Source organism: Natator depressus, chromosome 11 (genome assembly GCF_965152275.1).
Source record: "Natator depressus isolate rNatDep1 chromosome 11, rNatDep2.hap1, whole genome shotgun sequence".
Taxonomy (NCBI): domain Eukaryota; kingdom Metazoa; phylum Chordata; order Testudines; family Cheloniidae; genus Natator; species Natator depressus.
The window spans coordinates 45,453,659-45,475,816 of record NC_134244.1 but is presented as its reverse complement, the minus strand read 5'-3'; the positions used below and the strand labels follow the sequence as shown (position 1 = coordinate 45,475,816).

Here is a 22,158-nt window from a genome sequence, read left to right as displayed (position 1 = left end):
ACCACCAAAGACCATGGAATATCTGTGAATCACAGTTTCGAAGCTGCTGTTCTGGATGTCAGTAAATCTTTGCCACTAAAAGAGCTGTTGGTGAAATTAGTGACTTTAATTAATTTGGTTTAAGGTGAAAGACCCTCAAATGTCCAAGCCTTAGACATTTCCAACATAAAATTAGTCTGGCACCGTGTGGAATGCTTCTTTTTCAAGAAAATCAATTCTAATTCTGATTTGTCCAGCATTCTGCCATCAGATCAGCTCTTCTCTTTTGTATGGGGAAGTACTGAAGATATTCTCTACACTAGCATTTTCCTCATCATTCGTCTAGAATTGTTGAAGTTTCAACAGTGGAAGCAGTCTTGTAGAGCAGGTTCTGGGATTTTTACTACTGTGACATCTAATCCCCCAGGGCAGATTAAGAGGGAGCTGAGACCAGACATTCTGAGGAAATTGTGTCCTCATTTATACCACTTCTCCATTCCTGTCTGTAGAATACAGATTTTCTTTCAAAAAACACATAGTGATTCTTTAGTTGTCCAAACTATTTAGATGGGACTTTGTGGTTTGTTAAGACTTTGAAGAGGAAGTGACTTTAGACTCCATACTTAAAGGTAAGATTAGTCCAAACTTTGAAAATGACCTGCCATAAACTGTAAGTGAGCCTGTCAAACATCTTCTAACAAAATGAGCTGTAAACAAGGTATGATGCAATCCTTGATTTTATTGAGTAGAACTAGAATTACAATTTTCCAAGAGCTCAGATTGAAGTATGGTGAGGTGTTATCCAATCAGTGTTAAATTGTTTTTCTTTTCTGCTGAGTAGCAAACAAATGGATTCAGCATTGTAGTGCTTCCTCCATCATTTAAAATCACATCCTCTAGAAGGCAGGTAGCCTAAATATTTGTTCTTTAATTTGTATTCAGACTCTAACACTTTGGTGTCATTTATAACACCCTGACTTTTGTATGAAGCACATGTAAAATTGCTGTTTTCTGAGATCCACTGTCATCCACTTTTGCTTTAATACCATTTGCATAGAGAACCTTGTTATTCTGCACAATTCACAGGTAGTTTTCTAAAGCCAGAAACTAGTGAGCTCCTGAACACCTAAGGTAATAAAAAAAAACCCTCCAACAACCTGAAAGTGGAACGTGGGGGGAAAAAGGAAATATGGTATTTCTGCATGTCTTCTTCAAAGTTCTTTTATTTCTGACACACAGTTCTGGTGCTTTTAGCATGGGAATTCATGCCAGCTACACCAGAAAACATTAATGCTAGGCACCATGGTCTGTTACCTCTAAATTTGCCAAAGGAAACAAATATACTGCAACAGATTATTTCCTACATAGATTTTCCTCTCCTTCTGTTTGAGTAATCTCTGAAGCATCTGCTCCATCATTTGTCTTGGATGTAGGCCACTTTGCTGTACCTTTTGAAACTCTTTGCCATTACCACGGATGTTTTTGGATACTTTGGCAGACCAGCCACTCACTCATTCTTTTTGGATTAGTTTTACAGCAGTATCTTGGTTTTGCAATGGAGGACTGAGACACTGCAAAACTAATCCATTTGAGTGCCTCTTGCTTTGTGTGTATGTAACTGAGGCTGATCTGTATAAATTCCCCAATTACTCTTACCAGAGCTAGGGAGGGAAAGAATTTAAACCCATATATGTGCAAACCACACACTCTCTTTTTCTCTCTGCACTTGTACAGTTTATGAGATAGAATACTACATCATAGCTGGAATCTGGTAGGAAAGACTAAGGAGGCCCACCTGCAAAGCACTGGGGTAATGCCTGGGTGAGAAGCCCACTCTCCTCTACCTCTGAATTGCTGGGATTCCTACAAGGCTATGCTCCCTGTTCCTTCATGAAGGGCTCCATTTTTCATATCAACCTCCCATCTGACAGGTATCTTCCTATTCCTGCTGAAATAGCCAAATATATGGGATAAAGAGCCTTTTTTCCCCACCCCAAAGCTCTCTGGTTTAGGCAAAGGTGGGGTGGAGAGGAGACATGTCTTCTATTCTGCCCTGCTACTGGGCAAAACAGAGGATCTCAACAACTCTACCCTGGGCCAACCTAGACTAGGCATGAGGGCTGCACCTAAGACTACAGCTGCTGGAGTCACCTGAGGAGAACAGAATCTCAGTTGTTTATTTTTTTAAACAAAAAATGTTCTAGCCTTCATGCATGCAAAGAAAAGCTTGAAAATGTTATCTACCTGTGCCTGGTGCCTACCTAAATTTGCAGACAGTCTGAAACAAATGTTACTAGATGTGTGAATTGCCCTATTCATTTTAAGTCTGAAACTTGTTGTCAGGAAATGTGGGAGAGAGTCTACCTGCAGTTTTTCTGGGTACCTGATTGTCTTAATTTCACCCTGACTATAAGAGTCTCTTACCAGCTATCTTTCTGGTCATCCTCCTCTGTTTCTGTGAACAGCTGCAGCTGCCTCCCCTGAGCAAAATTGTCGTGATTCTTACCGGTTTCAGTTCTACAGGGCTCCAAATACAGCAATGAAACTGATCACTCCTGCCAATTTAATCCTGGTACTTGGGAAAGTTACCTACAGCCCCAGAACCCTTAAAGCTGTGAGTTTGGACACAGGGAAGCACCGCAGCTCCTTTACCTTCGGAAGGTTGTCCTTAAAGGCCACAAACAAAAATGCGTGCACTGTAGAAAAACTTGATGGATGAAGCTTTCCCCACTAACTACTGCAGGAAGTGTTCTGGCAGGGCGTGAGCCAGTGGCCACATATGCACAAGTATAAACCCGCTGCAAACACCTACATACGCACTCAGGCGCGCGTCCACATGACCGGGAAGCCACACGTGTGTGCACACGACAGAACGGTGCAGCCACACCCCCTCTATATGAAGGTCACAGAGAAGTGGGGCCCGCCCACCCGTGTGCATGCCCAAGCGCGCTGTTTGCCCGCGCTCCCGCGCGGGGTTCCCCTGCGCCCCGCCGGCACGCGCCCATTCACCTGCCGCTCGCGCGCCCACGCCCCTCTCACCTGGGCGGTGGGGTGGCTCCGGGCCAGCCTCGACGCATGCGCCCGGCGGCCGCCTGTAGCGGCTCCAGCGCGGAGTAAGTGGGACGCGCTGCTTGATGTGGCGGCGGCTGAGCCCCGCGCGCCTGCCATCCCCGCGCGCCGGAGGCGCTGGAGCCCGGCGCCCGGGCAGGGTACGAGGGGAGCGGTGCCTCGGCGGGGCGGGGCAGGGGCCGTTGGGACTGGCGGCTGGGGCGGGTCTGCCCCGGGGGCAGCCGCGGGAGCGCCCTGCAGGGCGGGCCGGGGCCAGGGCTGGCCGTGCCCCGGGGGCTGTGCCGGGCGACGGGGGCAGCGCCGCTTCCGCCCGCTGCCTGCCGCCCCCGCCAGGGCAGCGGCTCGCTCGCCCCTCCGTGCCCGTGGCGGGAGCAGGGCTGGGCGGACGGGGCGCGCCGGGGTGAGGGCGAGCGCCCGCGGGGGCTGAGGCGCGGAGGCAGCGGGGCTCGCTGGGCAGGTTCCCGGCAGCTCGCGGGGACAGAGCCGGTGCGTGTCTCGCTCGCAGCGCTGCCGCCGGTCCGGCCGCGGGGGCCAGGGGCTCGGGTGCCCCAGCGCCGGGCGGCCGGGCTGCCCGTGTCCTTGGCCGCGGTCCCTACCGCAGCTTAAAAGCGTCTCCGGTGAACTCAAGGTGTGGGGCCGTATTGTGTATCCCTACCGGCGCCTTTTAACGGGTTTATACTGGGCTTCCCATGTGCGGTATCCAGTTTCCTTCCCCGTGTGTTGGGGGTTTTCATTTTATGCTGCAGCCACTAATTTACTGCTAGAAAGTATAACCCATTTCTCTAACTAGGTCAGTCTCTTGAGTCATGATGAATAAGGTTTGCATCGCAATGTTTCTTTTCTCTAAAAGATATGCGGGGTCTTTTTTGCTTTGCTTTAAGATTAGTTCTGTTTTTCCTGCGTTTTGAGTAGGAGTTCGTTATAGTTATAGTTACACTAGCACAGCCTGGCTCTCTTTATAGATCTTTATAAGCTTTTGGAAAGGTGAATTTCCCCCAACAAAAGAGGCATTAACCTACTTTAAGGAATCATCCTTGATGATCTAATTGCATAGCTTAGGAGTAAGTGCCTGGCACTGTAAGTTATTTCGGGACAAGGCTCCGAATACCTTAGGTATGCTTAACAATCAGTTTTCAATGCAAAATGCTAGATTTTTGGGTCCTGGAGAGTCTTACGTTCTTAGTTTTAAAAGCTTGCCTTTGTGATGCTTAGCTATTTCTACACCCCACCTCACTCCAGCTGAAAATCATGAGCATAAACTTCGAAAATTAAGAATATAAGGCCACCAGCCCCAAGTCTAGTACTTGCATTGAAAATTTATTACTAAGTGTGTACGTATATGTTTTGGCAGCACATATATTGATATTAGCTTTAAATAATTTTTTTATACTTGAAAATTGTTTCTTTGAGGCATTCCTGTCTATATGTAACTTTGCATGTGTATACGTGTAACAGTAGTTACTCTGTGCATCAGTGTCTGAGGAACATGAAAAGTGTGGGGTTTTTTCTGACTTCTCCCGTTTTTGGGGAAAGAAATCTTGTTTACTGTCACACCAGCGAAATGCTTCTTGAACCTGCAAGCTATTAGCACTTGAATATCAAGCTTCAATAGAATGGCTAGTTTGTGTTAAAGAATATTGTACTTTAAAAATGTGGGACCAGTCAAAATGTATAAAAGAACTTCAAAACTAACCGTTACAGCTACTTACTGTATTACAAGTTGGGAGGTGGAAACTGCCTAGTGTGATGAGTCTTATTCTGGTAATATACTAGCGATATTTAGTGAGGAAGTTCTTTAAAAATAACTACTGGATGAATTTAGAAATGTATGTACTTACTGATAAAGCGAATAGATGTTTTATTCCTAATTCTTTTTGATGCTGCATCAGTGGTTTATTTCTACAAATAGCAAAAGATCAAAATAAGTGATCTAACATTAAAAAGAACATACATGTTTTAGTACCTGATTGTATAACAGTATGAAAAAGTGATCTAACTCTTATTTAAAATTAATGGTTGACAAAGAAACTTTAACCATCAGAGAGGTGTGTGGACCACTCTCTGTTAAGTGGTCCATTGACATCCCTGTGGCAATTATAGTGAGAAGTAAGGGCAGCACCCTGGTGAGAAATCCACTTTGCTTGGAAGATAAAGGGTGCTGTCCCTAGATCCCTGCTTGAAGTTTCTGCCTTTTGAGGCAGTCTCTATCTAGTGAGTATGTGGTGATAGCTCTTCCCTATCTCAACTGTTTGGCTGATGAAAGGTAGAAAAAGTGCTCTCTCTTTCTTTCATACCGCAGGGCTGTTGGAGTAGGGGGTGTCTGCTATGCTATCCCTCCCTCCTTCAGTCTTCTGGCTGTCTGTTATACTCCCTTTCCCTTTCCAAAGAGCAATGTTTTTGCTGTTCTTCCCCCCACCAAGTCTGTTGGCTACTGAGGGAAGGGAAGGAGGTTATGCAGGGGGTGAGGAGGATTTCTGACTATCTGCCCAATGTCCAGTTGTCTTTGTGTTTTGTGTGATTCCTTCCCCCAAATAGCTCCAGTACATAAAGCTCATTACTTTGCCAAACAGCTGCGGAGTGAGATTATAGGATAGTTGTTAGTTTGATTTATGTCTGCAGGATTCTGGAGTTGTGATATATATGATCAACTTCACTCTACTGTTGCTTGTTTTAACTTCTTAATATAAATGTCCTTTTGTGGACTACCTCCAAATTGTATTTCCTAATCCTTTCCCCACGTCTTTCTGTGGCAAATGATACTTTTCCATTTAACCAGGTAATAGAAATAGGATAGTATTAATGAGACAAGATGACGACAAACTGTAATGTGATGGTAGCTGCTTGATTCTGCCCTGTTGTTGCATCTGTGCTATACTTACTCTCCCAGATGGAGGGACATGCGCTAGTAGAGACTCTCCCCTTACTGACTGCAGGCCCCAATGTTTTGATCTTTTCCAGGGGCTTTCTCCCTTTAATTTTGAGCTGTTCCGTTTGTTACCGCTCATATTTTGGCAGTGTCTTCAAATTTGATCTCCGCTGAATTTCTACCAAAGATAGGGACTGCAGTCATGAAGCAGCCACACAGAGGAGCTTGTTTTAGTGAGTTTAATCTGTTTTGGGTTTAACGCCTTTTGAAATCCTCAGTCCAAGACTGGGCTACAGTTAGGAGCGAGTGTCACTGCATGAAGTCTGACATCTGTCAGGCCATTGTAAGAGAAGCAGTGCTGTGGACTACCAGTGGTTCGAGGACTGGAGTTACAGCCTGGTTGTCCTTAGAGTTGGAGGACTTATGAAATAAAGACATTCTTATTACTTAACATACAGTCCAGTTGGAATGGAGCTCTGAATCCTGAAGAACTTGTCAGTCTGTGCCAGGATGTAACTGGGTATAGTTCTCTGGAAGGTTGTCCTTCCTGATATACTGAAGTCCAGTTGCAAAGATCAGGTCATCTTTACTACTTCAGATGAAAAAGATGGCTTCACAGTCTGAGTAGGTTGAGTGTTAAACTTCTGCTCTTTATTAATTACCTTTGTAATACTTTTGATACAATGGTGGGTTTTTCTTTAAATATATAGATTTTTGAACTAGCCATGGAGAAAGCTACAAAATGGAAACAAATACTTTGCACTTGATTGAAGAGTCTATCAAAGCATTTAAACAATAATTTACCCATAACAATACTATGAGTATTATACCTATTTTACTTGACACAAGTCATGCAGAAAGCTAGTGGCAGTAGATATTTTAATAGAAAAATATTAAATTTATAATAACCTATGATTTATTATACCTATGATTCTTCAGTTGAACCCATGACTATTGAGTTAATGTTCTCAGCATGCTGTCGGAGTGCACAGAGGGTTGAAAGAATTATAATACATTTGTTCTTGTGTGCAGTCATAAAGCTAGTATTCCCACCAGCTGTACATGCAAATAGGTTTTGATCACAGACTTTGCTTACTTAAACTTGTGAATGTAAATCAAATATTTGCCAAATGACACCATTTTCTGTTCTTATTTTGTGTGCAAATGTAAAATGTACAGAGATTCCCTTGAACGGTGGAATATTTTGTTGATATTTTTTTGCTGTTCAAACAAGCCTGTTAGCTACCTGTAATAGGTTCTCAATATGAATTTGTTTCTATTTTTAAAACATACTGCTAAATATTTAGCAGTATCAAAACAAAGAAATTCCTTTCAAAATAATGTCCTCAGTATTTGGATTCTCGAGAAAGATCCATTTATTTCCTGTTAATTAATTTGTTTTAAAAGCCTTAATATAAAAGATATTTTCATTACAGTATATGTAGCAAATTATTGGGTAAAGTATGCTTTCTAATCTAAATTATAAAGACACAACTGAATCATATAGCTACACTGTATATTTTCTGACTACTGAAAGTGCTTAAGAAATAATGGTTAACATTACAATGCAGGGATGTGTTGTAGTAAAGTATACCTGATGCTTATTTAGCAACAATGCTGACATTATTTAAGCAATTTACGTGATCACAAAATATTCAGTCAATTTTGTAGGCTTCTTAATGTTAGGAAGTTTTAATGGTCTTGCTCTGTTCACAGAAAACACCTTATTTCTGTGCCCTGCAATGCATCATGTTTCATTGTCTAACATATTTTGTCAAAGATTGATTAAACATGCCCATTAATTTTGTAATTTTATTGCATATTGCCCTTTTAGATGAGCTTTCTCTGCTATAATTCTTTTTAATCTCTAAAATGTAATAACATACAGTCTTAACACAGATGTTACACATTCTGCACAGAACTGTGATATTTCTAGTGTATTAACTGAAACTGACATCACCTTCTATAAACAACGTATTAATTGACATGTTAAAAATGCATTAGAGAACCTGAGCTGCTGAGGTTTGTAGAAACAGAAGCCTGGTGAGCTAATCTAAGTAAATCAGTGGAGTTCAAATCTTCACTTACCGTTACTGGTAATATACCACATTATTGTTTAATTGACAGGCAGGTTTTATAAAAGGTAAGTATTATTAATAATCTGCCAGATACACTACAACTGTCCAATATTCTTTTGATCCTTTGTTCATTGGACAGTATTATGTTGACTGAAATAAACTGATATTTTAGCTAATGTTTTAAAGTGAAATAATACTACTTTTATTTGTTGAAACAGCAAAAATTTATGGTACATTTTCTTTGGTCTGATTACTGTATTAACACTTAAAATGTTGGCTTTTTTTGGACTTGCAGTCAAATAGATTGGAGGACAATCTTTGTGTACATGCATATGTTTATAAAAATACTTTGCCTTTAGTATCTTTCAACTCAGTATTCTCCTAGCATTTTACTGGCAGTAACTGAGTTTCACCATCCTCTTTGGAGAGTTAATTTTACCCAGCTGGAGTTTCACCACATGTATGGTGGAACACAGTACTTCTAGAACAATAGCTAGACTGCTGGTTTTGGGGGCCCACAACCTCCCATATGCTTCCAGATTTTGGAAAACTGACTGTAAAGAATTATCTCAGCTTTCTTTATTACAGTAATGTCAAAAACGTACAAATCTTAGTTAGGGTCCTACTTCCAAATTTAGGTATTCAGGTAACGGTGGAATGTTATTGATTATCTTTCAGTCAGTGGGAGTTGTAGGTGCTCAGAACCTTTGACAATCAAATCACTTCCTTTGATACCATATTTAAATAACTACATTTTGACCCAAGTTTCTAGCCCTTCTGCTGGTGAAGATATTCTTGATGATGTAAACTGATGACAATGGTTGAAAGTTCAGTGATCTATTTGCTCAAATATCTTGAGTTGTTCATAATCCACACACTCCAAGGGGTGGCTTCAGGGACCCACAAAGCCTTTGGCAGTTTGGTCTCTTGAGTTTGGGTGGGAAGCACAGACCAATTTCCAGCTGTAGAGAATATTACTTCCCAGTCTTTTCCTGCTCGTACTAAGGCAAGCTGTCAGCTGGCTGCACTGAGTCAGTGGGAGCTGCAGGTACTCAGCACCTCAGGAAATCAGGTGGCTGTTTAAATGCTGAAATATGTATTTGGTGGTGACCTTTCTGCCTTTTGGATTGTCTACATGGGAATGTTTGTTTTTTTCAATCAACTGTAGTTATTTTATGTTAAATTGCTTTGCATCCACACATTTTTTCCTGAATTATTTGGCATCTCATTCTGCATTAGTCAGCTTTGTTTTACCAGTAAAATAGGGCTAATACCTACCTACCTAATGGGAGGTTGGTGGGTTGAGAGCATTAAATAGCCAGTGTTGAGGACCTCTCTGATGACAGAGCAAGACTACAACATGGTTCAGAACAGACAGGGAAGAATACTGTATATAATTGCAATCGTAGGGGAAGCTCAGATAGAATATAGTTGAGTTGAAGTTTGATTTAGACATTAGTATTAAAACTTCTTTTCTTTTGAAAAATGCCATGGTATCTTTTAATGATCACAAGTGTTCTGGGTCTTGGTTTTATCACAGCCAAAGGCGGCACCTCCAGAATTGGTGTCTCTTAATGCCCTGCTGACTGCTTATTGATTGGCTTATTGGTTGTAGCATTGGTTCAGAACTGAATCCTTAACACCACTCAACCCTACTAAGCTTGTGAGATCTAATTGGCTTATAGAACAAGCTGTTATGGCTGCAGGCCATATATCTTTATCTGTGCAGATTTCCAAAGGTTAAAGATATGTTAAGGGGACTTTACTTAGTAGTTCATGGTGTAAAGTTCTAATTGGATGCTTATTAGTACATATGTTCTGAACACAATAGACTTCCAGATCTCCTTGGAACCATTACAATTTATGATGTAATTCCAAAAATTAATTAGTTTAAGGTTCATTCATGTGATAGACAGTGTTAGTGCCTCTATTGAGCATATACATGGAATCTGCATGCTAAAAAAGAGAAACCCTTATGACGTTTTTACTGAGGTTTTTTATTGCACATGCAAAATAGCAGCCCTCATTACTCCACTTACTCAAAGAATCTTAGAACGTAAGTGTTTCGCTACTTTTAAATTAGAGCAAATTGTTTTTTGAATAATATATATTTTTGTCAGGTTTCAGAGGCAAGGGAAGGGAGAGTGAGAAATTGAGTGTGTCTGCTCCATTTATTCAGGACAAAATGTGTGTTGTTGAGAAACTTTGTAAACACTTCCTCCTCTGCAGTCTTTACTCAGTCCTGTTGAATACTTCCAAGGGCAGAGTAAGGACCTCCAAATAGGGTTTTATAATGGAAATGCTGATGCAGAAGTATTTTCCAGTGGTTTTTGTATCCTCTTTTTCTTTCCAGCCACCTACTAATATGACCATGAATCCTTGAATCAGGTTTGATTTATACATAAAGGCATGTGTAAGTGATTCGGTAAATTTTCAAGTTAAGCTAAAATGATTGAATACTACTAACTTTAAAAAAAAAAAACAACCTTTAATATGGAGTTCATAAACATTTGCAAAAATCCTGCATATAACTCCACTTTTGTTTGTTTCTAAAAATACAGCCTATTATTTTAAGCCCCGATCCTGTAACTAGCTGCACCTGGGTGGACCTCGGGACCTATACGGTGTCAATATCTGGTTTAAGGTTTTAGCTTGTATTAATAAGGAAAAAAACTTAAACTGAAACCCATATTACACACACACACATACACACGCAAATTAAAGAACAGTATTAAGGTTGCAAAGTCAAGCATTCAAAAGTTAAGAAATGCCAGCGTTCAGGTTTCCTGTGCACAGCCTTATTACAACCCCCTTGAGCATATGCATTATGATAGTCTTAAATTACGTGATCAAATACTATATTTTCCCACAGGACCCCTGCCTCATTCACAGGATGGGTGGTGTTACTTAAATAAGCAGCTATTCAATTTTCTGTCTTATTCTCATTGTCCATCATGTAGCTTTAATTACTACATGCTATTCAAACCCTGCTCTGAAGACAGAAATTTAAATTTTCCTCATGGGCTCATCACTATAGTATCTGAGTTGTTGTTCATAAACAATGAATTTTTTTCACAATTCCCCTGTGAGGTGAGGGGGTGGCAGTACTCCCATTTTACAGATTGGGAGCTGAGGCTTGGAGAGAGGTCAAAAGTTTCTGCTGATTGAGTGCCCAATTTGGAACACTTATGATCTAATGTATTCAGTGTACTTGATATGTTTTAAAGCACAACTCCCATTGCCTACAGTTGTAGCTGTGAGTGCTCAGCATTTCTGCAAATAAGACCTCAGAGTTTCAAGTTGGGTGCCCAGAAAATGAGGAACACAAAATTATTGGCCACCTGTGGAAAGTTAATTGGTTTAAGTGATTTTCCTAGGATCAAGTAGAAACTCTGTGAAAGAGGCAGAGATGGAATACAATACTCCAGGGCAACATTCACCTGCTTTAACAGTGAGACCATCCTCCTTTTTTTTCCCCCCTGGAATCCCCTCTTTGTTTGTTACAGGCTGATGCCTTTAGATCTAGAAGTCAGGGTCCAATCCCCACACATACACATTTTCCAACTTCTGTAGAAAAGAAGCCAGGGATCCTACAGACAATGGCCTTCTTCACTACACAGCCCTGATTCATTTCTAGAGCAGGACCATCTTGTGCACTGAATTATTCTGAGGTTCTGTGGAAAAGAATGTGATCATGTAATCAAGATTATCATAATACATATACACATGGGGGCTGAATTAAAGTTGCATAGGCAACCTTAATTCTGGTATTTCCTAACTTCTGAGTACTTGACTTCACAACCTTAATAATCTTTTAATGTGTATTATTTTTATATGTAATTTCCTTGCTTTTAAAAAAACAAATTGGGGGAAAAATATTTCCATCATGAGCCATCATATTGACATCCACATGGTTCATCAGCAGGGTTGGAACCTTTAGATCCACCACACAGTCCTTTGCCACTTGAGCTCACTGAGTAGTTGATAGATGAAGACAACCTATTACTGCTATGTGAACCAGCACTAGGGGATCATTGCATTGTGGCAGTGAGTTTCCCAGATATTTGCTGACAGCAGAGGAATAGTGAGAATCAGGAATCTTGGGTTCCATTCCAGGCTGTGGAGGGGAATCTGTTTTTTAGTGGACACACTCTTCTGCCCATTGATCCCTTCTGCCTCATAACCTCCAATCTGTCCCAGTCCTGTCTCTATCCCTGGCTCATTGACCCAGTCCTGTTCTCCTTGCCTACCCAGTCCAAGTCTCCATACCTCAGGTTTCTCAGCCCAGTCTACTTGCCCATCTAGTCTGTTTCTCTGCTCCTGGCTCCTCATCTGATTTTAATGCTCTCCCTAATACTGGCTCTCAGGCCTAGTCTCACTTCCCAGGCTCTTTATTCAGTCTCAGTTCTCCCCCCGCACCTCCCCCACATACGTTTTTGACTCCTTATCTCAGTTTTTTCTCCTCCCTGGCTCCTAGTCCCCATTTCTTTGCCCAGCCAGCACCAGCTCCTCTTTGTTCCCCAGCTCTTTGTCAGATCTGCCTCTGTTCCCCACCATTTTCCCTCAACTAGTTCCTAGTCAGTGTTTCCTTGTACAGCTACTCCCAATCCCTCCCTCTTGCCCCCTCCCCTGCCAAGTTCCTTGTCTGATCCCAGTGTTGTCCTCACTTGCTTCCAGTCCTAATCTCCCCTCCCAGTTTCAACATTCCTTCACCTCCTTGCCCAGGTCTCACCAGACTCCTTGTCCCAATCAACTCCTTTCTGTCCCTCCATTGGGCTTTTGTCCCCTCTGCATTCCAATCAGATGGTTTCCTCCTCCATGCTGACTGGGAGAGGGGTTCTTGAGATCATAGGAGAAGACCTGCTCTCTGTTCTTGTGCTTGGCCCCAAGCAACTGGGAGCAGGCATTACAGGGGAAGTCTGGAGCATGCTCACCCATGCCATGGGGATGGCGCAGGCACAACCTGGACAGCATTAGGAGCTGCGAGAGGCTGGAGCATGTTCAGTAGGGTTGGAATCTTGAGAGGTTTTAGCTGTTAAAATCGAAAGTCTCTACTGAGCCTGTGTGAACTGTGATTTCTCCCTCCCCCGCTCTTATAGGTTGGCCATCTTTGGGCAGGCTTTTATGGGGATGGCAAAAGACACACCCTGACACCAGGGTGACTCCCCTGCCAAATTTCACATGTCTGCTCCAAAGCTTGTAGGCACTAGAGTTGTTCGGAGAAATGCTGCCAGAATTTAACACATGGAAAACAATGTATTTCTCCCGAGGCTAGTTTCTGGGAAGAGTAAACCCCGTTTTAGCTGAGATTTTTCAAAAAAATTCTGCCTTAGGCAGACATCTGCAGGAGAACTTCAGCCCAGATGGTTAAAGTTAGGTAAAATAAGCAACTGGGTCTTACAATGGGAAGTGTTGGAAAACCTAGCAATGCTACCAGCCTTGCCTATAATAGGTATACAACTATTACAAAGTATGCTATACAACTACATACACTAATTAAACATGTTATGAATAAATTTATGCTTATTGTAAAGTGTATATGAATTAATATTAAAGGATGAAATGCATGCTTTCCATAGGCCAGTATGGCCAGGTTTTTGTGGTGGTTTTGTTCTAGTTTTGAGTGGGAAGAAAAGCTAGAAGCCCCAGTCAGGGCAGGCTGTGGACCTTTGTTTCATACTGGAGGCAGGTGCCCAAGTTATTCCTGATGGGAGGCAAACAGTCACCCCTAAAGGCAAGGCAGGCCTGGGTTCTCCTAAGGTGGTGTCTCCTTTCTTCTTTTCCTGTTTGGAGGAGAGGGAAAACATGTCTAAGTGACTTCTGCTGGCTCTCCCAAGAACACGTGGGGTAGGCTCACCCAGGGAGGAGTCCTGAAGAAATACCATGTGAAGAAACTCGAACATACACCACAGAAAGGGGCACTGACTTTTTCAGTGAAATCCAGATATTGACAAAAACATGTCCAAGGTTGATTACACAGTCAACGATGTAGGCAATGCTGCATGGAATAACTGCATTTGTTGGCTAAGGGCAAGTATCAGTGTCACATAAGAAATACTTAACAATTGCTCACATAGTTCAAATAAGGGGAAGAAAGAGAGGAGTAAACAAGAAAGCTGTAGTAACTTGTCTTAAATCTTATTTGCTTTAGCCAATGTTTTGAATCGCTAACTTAATGATGATTTGGTGTTGGCAGTTTAAAAGATAGAAATTTTCTGACCGTGAAATCTACCCCCCCCCCCCAAACTCTCCTTCTCAGCCTACCACTTATAAAAGCTTGTTTACCTACCTTTGCTTGATCAAATCCCTGAGAAATCACTTGAGATGCTGCAGGGAGCTGGTGAAGCAAGGCATTCTTGGCTGAGGGGATCTGACTGTGCAACAAATTTCCAGATATTAGAGGAATCCACAGTCTCCCTTTTAGGAAACCCTGCAGAACATTCTTAATGGATGAAATTTTTCTGCCATAACCAGAGTTACCGTAGTTTTTGTGAAAAATTAAAACAAAATTAATACTTTTCCATTTTATTTAAAAACTTTCTGAATTTTTCATTCTTTCAACAAAACATTTTTTGGTTTATTTAAAATTGTTTTCCTCCTCTATCACAAAATGTGTGTGTATTTTTGTATGTTTTTATTTTAAAAACAAACCTATATAGTACACTTCCTCTGCCCTTCCCACGTGAGACATTTCAAAGATGGCCACTGTCTTATTCTGTGGGAAATGTGATCATCTGGACTTTAGGTATTACCAAATATTAATCATCATAATGCTTTGCATGGAGTGTCTTTTCTTGCTCTTCCATAGTTTAGGACAAGGGGTATGTTCTATATGTGAAATTTCACAAAAAAATGCAATTGCTGTGGAGCAGGGGTGGTCAAACTTTTTGGCCTGAGGGTCACATTGGGGTTCCGAAACTGTTTGGAGGGCCGGGTAGGAAAGGCTGTGCCTCCCCAAACAGCCTTGCCCCCATCCCTTATCCGCCTTCTCCCACTTCCTGCCCTCTGACTGTGGAGAACCTCTGACCCATCCAACCCCCCCCCACTTCTTGTCCCCTGACTGCCCCCCCCCCCCCCCGGATCCCACACCTATCCAACCCCCCATGTTTCCTGTCCCCTGACCTCCCACCCCAGAACCTCCACACCATCCAACTGCCCCCTGTCCCCTGACTGCCCCCCGGGACACTCTGCCCCTTATCCAACCCCTGTGCTCTCTGCCCCCTTAACATGCTGCTCAGAGCAGCAGGACCATGCCGCTGCGCTGCCCAGCAGGAGCTCGCAGCCCTGCTGCCCAGAGTGCTGGCAGCACGGTGACCTGAGGCTGCGGGAGAGGGGCCAGGGGCTACCTCCCTGGCCGGGAGCTCAAGGGCCAGGCAGGACAGTACCGCAGGCTGTAGTTTGCCCACCTCTGCTGTGGAGTGAGGGGAGAAGCAAAATTATCTAAAACAATGCAAAAACTTTTGCATCAAATTTACCTGGGGCAGGGTGAGGGAGCGGCTTGCTTATAGTTGCACAGCTGTACATTGGCCCGGCATTGATGTCTCTTGCTCTGTGTGTGTTCTCTCAGATTAATTCATCCTTTTAGATTTTTTTTTTCTCAACACTCTCTCTCTGCTCTTATTTCTTGAATGTTTTTGTGGTCATTTTGGTCTCTCCTCTTGCATATATTATAATTTTCAGTATTTACTCCCCCTGTTTTCTCAGTCACAATCTTTCTCTCCAATTGCAGTGTTGCCAACTCTTGCATATTTGGTGGTTTTTTTTTCTTTTCTTAAAGCTCTTGCTCCTGGATTCATGTTACTTCATGAGCATCTAAGCTTTACTTTGTTTACTTCCCTTCTCCCTCAACCTCTTTTTTTAAAATTTTTCTAGCCCTCGAGGTTGTAGAGAAGCTTGAGAACAAAACACAAGTGCACCTTAAAGACTTGGAAAACAGAAGGCAAATAAAAACCCCAAATTGAGATTTTTAAAAACTCATTCTTTTGAGGGTCTGATAGGTTTTTGGATTATTCGAGCTGCACCCATTGTTCACTGCAGCATTGCAATATAGTTATGGCTGTATATACTTTTGTACTAACTGTCCCAACTTGTAAGATGAGCACCCCGAAATTCCCTTCTCTTCAATTACTCTCTTTTCAGGTCCTCAGAACTTAAAGTAAAAGGTTTAAAGTCCTCTTGAGGTTGAATTGCTTATGCTTGGGATCATACCAAAGGAGTGTCTTTCTGTATTGTTTAACTTAAAGGATCACTGTCAACTCAAATATTTGAATGGACTAATTATAAGAAAAGGGAATTTTAAAGTACTCCCTTATGAGCAATGTCAGATTTTTTTATTCATTTGAAAATAGTCTGTTCCCTAGTTTTATATTTTCTGTTTGCTTTTCTTGCTGAGTATACACAGAAGTGGTGAAACTATATGAAAAGTAGTGTCAGATGCAGAGGAGGCTGCAGATCCCTTGGGATCCTCCAGATTTAGAGGCGAGATCTGCAATCTAATTCCAGGGGGAAGGGAGAGGGACAAGTCTTGACTCCCTGGCCTCCCCACTTCCTCCCATGATAGGACATAAGGAGATGCTCTGAGAGAGGCCCCATCTCTCTTGGCTTTCTCTCTGGAACATACAAAGTATGTTAGTGGAAATGTGACTCTTCAGCTTTTAAATAAAATAGATTTTGAGTCATCCAAACATGAAATTAAAACTATTTTTCCCTAGCTGAGATGTTTTAAATGCTTTTTCACCCCCCAAGGAATCACTTAAAATAAGATGTATTAAAACTTAGTTTGTGAATCCTAGGTGATCGGGGATGAGGAATATGTTTTGCCTTGTCTGAAGGTATTTGGCTGGGAAACCTCAGAGGCATGAACATTGAGAATAATGTACACTTGCTGTACCAAACCATTACCTGCAGGTATCAAATCAGACTACTGGTATGCTGAAATTGTTCATGCTTCGTAGGTCAAGGGTGAATTTCTTTAGTAAACTCAGCTATATGAAAACTGGTCATTTAAATAAAAAAGAAATTCAAAGAAAAATTGACTTCAGATTACTTAGATTGTAACCTCTTTGGGGTAGGGGATTATCTTTTTGCTCTGTTTGTGTAAAGCACCTAGCATAATGCGGTCCTGGACCATGATTAGGGCTCCTAGGCACTACTGCTACATAAATAATATTTAAATGCAATACTAAGGTTGAGATTTTAGTTACACAAAGCCACTAAATTCAGAATTCACACAGCACTTTCAGCTCCAACCACTGGAATGTAATAGGATCATTCACCACCCAATCACAGAGCACTGGACAAATATAATAATATAATGCAGTGATTTTTAAACTTTTTCGGCTGTGTACCCCTTTCGAAGTGTCATCTACCACATACCCCAATCTGACAGAGGCAAATGTGATACGTGTGGGGAGGGGCACGCAGGATCATGGGGCCCCCCAGATTTCTGCCTTTCATTTAGCAACAGCTTCTAGAGGTTTTCAAACTGTGTGCACCCCTAGGGAGGTGTGGAGGAACGTTCGGGAGGGCAAGCGGTGGCACCAGGCAGCTAAGGCCAACCCCATGTGGTGGGGCTCAGGGAGGGAGTGCCACCTCCATGCCCAATTCATCAACCTGGGTTGGGGGGACACAACCAAAAATTGTAACTAAAGGGGAGGGGAAACTAGGGTTGCCAACTTTCTAATTAAACAAAACTGAATGCTCTTGCCCTGCCCCTTCTCTGAGGCCCTGCCCATTGCTCACTCCATCCCCCCTCCCTCTGTCATTTGCTGTCCCCCACCCTCCCTCCCACACTTACTTTGAACAGGTTGGGGTGCAGGAGGGGGAGTGGTCTCCAGGTGGCGCTTACCTCATGAGCTCACCAGAAGTGGTGACATGTCCCTCAGCTCCTAGGCGTGGTGGCGGCCGGGGGCACTGCACAGTGCTTGCTGGCAGGCGCTGCCCCTGCAGCTCCCATTGATCGTGGTTCCTGGCCAATGGGAACTGTGGAGCCGGCACTCGGGGCAGGGGCAGCAGATGGAGCCCACTACCCCCAGCCATTCTTCCGCATAGGAACCAGAGGGAGATGACGCTGTTTCTGGGAGCTGTGTGGAGCCAATGTAGGCAGCTTGCCAGCCCCGCCAACTGGACTTATAACCGGACACCTGGCAACACTAGGGTCAGCCCAGACAGGCTGGGAGGTCCGCTGAGGTGAGTCTGGGGGTGGAGGTGTGTCTCTCTCTCCCTGAGTCCAGCTGATCTTCTCCCCCCCCCCCCCCCCGCCCTAAACATTCCTCCGTGCCCCCCCAAGCAGGTGCGCCTCAGTTTGAAAACCTCTGGTAAAATAACGTAGCTTTTTAAAAACAATTTTATATTATTTCTCAAGGAAACCTATAAATAAATTGAGTTATGGGCTGTTACGTTTAAACTTAATCTATTTCCAATCTTAGATGCATGTGATCAGAGCTTTGTATCGCCGTGTATAGGACAAACTAGGTATTCCTTTCCACTGCAAACTCCTCCCACTGACCTGATATCCATGTAAGTTTAGGGTACACAAGGAAAGTAGAACTGGGCTCCAAATGCTGTATGCGTGTGAATTGGTTGGTTATGAGAAAACAAACTCTAAAATTTATGGGGTCTTGTGCAATTAAAATCTGAATGTTGATGTGTTTCACATACCTTTCTGCTTTTTAATATGCAGTTCTGTCTGAGGAGAAAATGAGCATCTGCTTGAAACTTCTTTAATATTGGGCAATATTTTCTATAGAATTGTCAATTTTAGTGTCTGATGCATAACAATTCAATATTATGTGCTTAGCTGACTCTTTAATTAGCTCTCATTCTGTCTTATATGATTTATAGCTCTGTGGCTCCTATGTAGAAATATATGATTTAATGAAGTGAAAAGCCAGAATGTGTTCACACCTCCAGTTTTTTTAATGGTTTTCTCTAGCTAGTGACTAGTGTATTGGAAGAGAAGAAAGAAGCAGCAACTATGGAGTCATCATTTATTATAGCAAGGAAAGGAAGGTCCAGCTTGCTGTCATCTGTAATTGTTCATGTTCCCTGGTCACTCACCTGCTTCTTGTTTTGGAAAATAAAAAATACAGTTCTTCAATAAAGCAAAAATTTAAGGTGAAAAGTTGTGCGTTTTCATTTATATTTCGCTCAAATTTAATCAATTTTGCTGCAGCCAGATCACAAGTGTGTAAATCTAGTTGTAACTTAATTTGTTTAAATTCTCATTAGAGAAACAGTATTTTAATGATTTTAGCTTTCTTGATGTTGACCAAGTTTTTTTTTAAACTTCTGTCAATTTTGGATTCTCTTGTTATGTTTTCAAACAACCACTTTGATAACTTAAGTTGCTTTTGTGTAGAAAAATTGTTTACCCTTCCTTTTAATCTGTTTGTTTTACATCTGAAATATATCCTAATATTTACTTGTTAATTGGGAATCTCAGGCTACTTGTGTCTTCATGAAATATAAAACATGGTGATTACTGAGATCCAAAGTCTGTTCTCAGTTACACCAGTGTAACTCCAAAGAGTTCATTGAATCAGTGCAGTTAATTCTGGGTTTACACTAGTGTAGCTGAGAGCAGAATCTGGCCCTCAGTGTATTCCATTTCTAATTTAAACCTTTGCCAACAATTCTGGGAAAAAAATAGGGATACTATAGAAATAAACTGAATTCATACTTCTCAAGGTTTTAAGAAATCGTAAGTGCAACAGTGGGGACAGTTAGCTTTGGTAGTTAGTAGTGAGGGCAAGTTTAAAGGTGGGGGAGAAGTATCCCATTTGTTCTGTGCACATCTGTACAGCTTAAGTTCTGCAAGGTATAGTCTTGTTCAAAAGCTCAGAAGCATTGCACACACGCCAAGTTCTGGGAGTCAGGTCTTGTTGGGGGTAGAAGGTTGGTGTAGCATTTGACTACAAAACATTCATGATTTGCTGGCCTTTCCTACTGAGCTCTTAAAGTACGCAGGCATAGCCTATTTTGTACATTGTCTATAGTCTTGCTGCTGTGGAGCATATGAAGTCTACAGCTGTTGCTACCTAAGTTGTGGCCCATCCTTTAAAAGATCTGCAGGGCCAATCTGTGAACCTAGTAAAGTTTGTGCTTACTGCTGTTGCTCTTAGAAGATATGCCAGCAGTGCCCATGGAGCTTATTTACACCCCATGCATTAACTTTATAGATTACAAGTATAGACATTTGAGTTCATTTCAGGACTTTCAAAAGATTCCGGGTAATTTATTTAGTATTGCTAAGTCCATCACTTCATTAATAAATATTTCAGGGCTCACAGAATGTAAAGGCCACTCCATTAAATTGTCACTCAAAATATCAATAAATACATACATCAGGGCTCAAAGAGTTTGCAAGATTCACAGCAGAGTTTGTGATCTCTAATTCATGTGTGCACTGTGCCAAAGGACATTGTGAACTATAATTGTTTCTGTATTGGACTCCTTTGTCCACCATGTTTCTAACAGAAAAACAGCCAACATTCATGGAAATACCACAGATGTGCTTATTAGTTCTATGAGATTGTATTTTTGGGAACCATCATTAACAAGCTCTATTGGTGAAGCCAGCACAGCTTGACAGGATGGATACTCTTATTTCAGTTCAGGTTAAGTCAGCTAAGGAGAGATTTAAATTAAACTGAAATGATCACTCTTCAAATGAAACGTGAGCATCTGTGCAGGAGTTTGTAATAATTTAAATAAGTCAGTGCAAATTTGTGGACCTTAGTCACCAACACCACTTCCTGCAGTACCTTGCGTTTTCTTTGGAGATCTTTATCCAAGTACTTATGATGTAATCTGATCGTATTTCGTAAGGTGATATGTTTTGCGGGCAATTGTTAGACATTTGTCTCTATTTCTCTATGGTAAACAGGGTTGGGGTGTGTGTGTGTGCACTCACAAAAGCTAACAGAACAAAATTGCCAGCCTCTATCAATCAAATGGTTGCCAAGCATCCTAAACTTTGTCACCATCAGGCAGCTATTAAATTAGCAAATTATTATAGTTCTTTGTCTCTGGTGTTTCTAAAGCACACACTCTTGGGTATATAAGGCTCCAATCCTGTGACTGCAATTGCACATACAGTCCCAATGACTTAGTGGGGTTCTACAGGGGTTCGCAGATCCATCCATGTAGATGCATTTTCAGGGTTAGAACCCGTGTGCATGTTTACATTTTGAAAGTTTTCTGACTTAAGGTAGAGTATGGATTTTAAAGCAAACTAGCTATTCTTGATTAACTCTGTGTGGAAGCTCTTATTCTGGAATAAGAGGGCCTTGTTCCTGTTCAGATTAATACAAGGCACTCTTATTCTGGAATAAGTGTGTTCATATGAGAGTTATTCCTGAATAGCTCCATGGGTGCGCAAGCCCTAAATGCATTACTGTTCAGTGTAATTAAATGTAGTGATTAGACTTTCATATTGCAGTGCAGTTTCTCTGTAAGTATGGTCTTTCATTTGTGTTCTACAGTTAAGCTTCAGTGAGGAATTAGCTATCTACCCAATGTTTCACGTTCATTCTAAAGCAGTTTTGTTGTTGGAAACCAGGGACTGTGGTCAGATACCACATGGATTTGTTCAATAAACAATACAAAAATGTCCTTCACATCTCACCCCACTTTATTTTTAAATAATGGTTTTTGCTATGAAATGTACAGTGCCATTTAATGCTTAATAGGTTTACACCATGTCTAAGACAAGTATTACTTATCTTAAAAAAAGACAGTTACTGCTTTGTTTGCCTTTTTGTGATGGCTTCTTCAGTATTGCAGAACAAACTTTTACTCTTTTCTTCTCTTTCCCCCCCTCTCCCCCCTCCATGGAGGAAACTCAAACTATCTTTAAAACTAAAAGTAGTCTTGGTACAATCAAGATAAAATATTTGCTATCCTGGTATGTTTTAGGCATCTGTCGTACAAATAGAAAAACTGAAAATCCACACTAGCAGTGTTTAGGTTTACTGTGTTTTAGGAACATAGGGATTAGAGTTTATCTCTCCCATAAAGGACACAAATCATTTAGATTAGAAGTAATCTGACTGTATTGAGGTACAAATTATAGCACAAAGGCCATTCAAGTGCGTTAAGCGATCAGGGTTGGTAAACGCCATATGACCACTGATTGGTCCATGAAAGAGTATTAACTGTAAGATA

General features: G+C 41.8%; 1 protein-coding gene across 1 annotated transcript in view; it reads left to right on the top strand.

Annotated features, from left to right (window-relative positions):
• The first annotated feature begins 3,068 nt into the window (after nucleotides 1–3,068).
• The window catches only part of ZNF385B (zinc finger protein 385B), a 305,313-nt gene continuing 286,223 nt past the window's right edge, over nucleotides 3,069–22,158 (top strand). The window contains exon 1 of the mRNA XM_074967694.1: nucleotides 3,069–3,188. The gene's annotated coding sequence lies outside the window, so the exon portion shown is untranslated. The remainder of the gene's footprint in view (nucleotides 3,189–22,158) is intronic.